The 1,387-nt window shown below is 57.4% G+C and overlaps 1 protein-coding gene across 5 annotated transcripts in view; it reads right to left on the reverse strand.

Annotated features, from left to right (window-relative positions):
• PRRC2B (proline rich coiled-coil 2B) overlaps positions 1 to 1,387 on the reverse strand; it is a 42,534-nt gene that overhangs the window by 25,776 nt on the left and 15,371 nt on the right. The gene's annotated exons all lie outside the window — the stretch shown is intronic.

Genomic DNA, 1,387 nt, shown 5'->3' on the forward strand with positions numbered 1-1,387 from the left:
CATTTGCTTATCTACTTTTGTGTGATAAAGAGCTCATTTCTTTTTTTTCAAATATATTTTTATTGATTTCAGAGAGGAAGGGAGAGGGAGAGATAGATAGAAACATCACTGATGAGAGAGAATCACTGACCGGCTGCCTTCTGCACACCCCCTACTGGGGATCAAGCCCGCAACCCAGGCATGTGCCCTTGGCCGGAATCGAACCTGGGACCCTGCAGCCCGCAGGCTGACGCTCTATGCACTGAGCCAAGCCTAGAGCCAAGCTGGCTAGGGCCCTCACACACTTTCTTTAGGTTTCAGCTTAAAAGCACATTCCTCGGGGAAGCCTGAGGGAGTGAGCAGGTCCCCTCCTCTGCTCTCAGAGCACCCACATTCTTCCTCTGTAGCACCAATAGGCCATTATTTTCTACTGCTGGCTGCTCACTGCATCATAAGAGACGGAGCCCACGGTGGTATCCCTGCCCCACCACGACCCCGGCATCTGCACGAGCGGATGAGCTTAGAGCATCAGTAGCACATTCAACACGAAGGGCCTGGAGAGGGCTCACTACAGACCCTGCGCCACATCAGTGACCTCGGGGCTGCCTCCCAGCCGCATCCTGAATCGCCAGCTGGCAGGACTCAGGTGCAGAGCCGCCTAGGAGCGGAGCCCAGCTGCGCCACCCCCTTCCATCTGCAAACAAGAGGCCGCCCGCTGGTGGGCTGGATCCCCTGGCCGGCTCCATGGGCGCTCAGGGTGCTGTCTGAGGAGCACGCAGCGTTCCATACACGAGCCCTCCCAGCCCCACGGCAGCTGCAGCCGCAGCCACTCCTCAGTCTAGACCCCAGGTCCCCGGGGAGCCTGGCCAGACAGTCTGCTAGCCGACTCCAGGCTGCCCTGGCGCTTTCAGACTCCTCTCTGCGCCTAGGAAGGCTGGCCTGTCACTGCCCCCACAGAATTACCGAGAGCGACTGCTACTGCTGCGTCTGGCTGGAGCTACTCTCACCCCCAGTCAGTGACTGTCCCCCAGCCGTGAGCGACGCAGTGCCGCCTCACGCCACGCTGAGACGCACCGCGCAGTGGCTTCCTGTGCAGAGCACGGGGCCGGGGGGCTCCTGGAATGCTTCCTGGGAGCCCAGCAAAGCAGGGTCTGGGGGGAGGTTGGTTTGGTTTTGGGTTGTAACTAATTTGAGAGAGAGAGGCAGAGAGAGGGAGATTAAACATTAATGTGAGACGCATTTGTGGAATATAATGCACAACACAAACTGATGAACAAAAATAGATACAGAGACAAAAGCATCGAATAGACCGTCAAACCTCAGAGGGAAGGCAGGCAGGGAGGGGTGAGAGATCAGCCAAAGGACTTGCAGGCACGCATATGAGCATAACCGATGGACACAGACAGTA

This window comes from Myotis davidii, unplaced genomic scaffold (genome assembly GCF_000327345.1).
Source record: "Myotis davidii unplaced genomic scaffold, ASM32734v1 scaffold651, whole genome shotgun sequence".
Lineage (NCBI taxonomy): Eukaryota > Metazoa > Chordata > Mammalia > Chiroptera > Vespertilionidae > Myotis > Myotis davidii.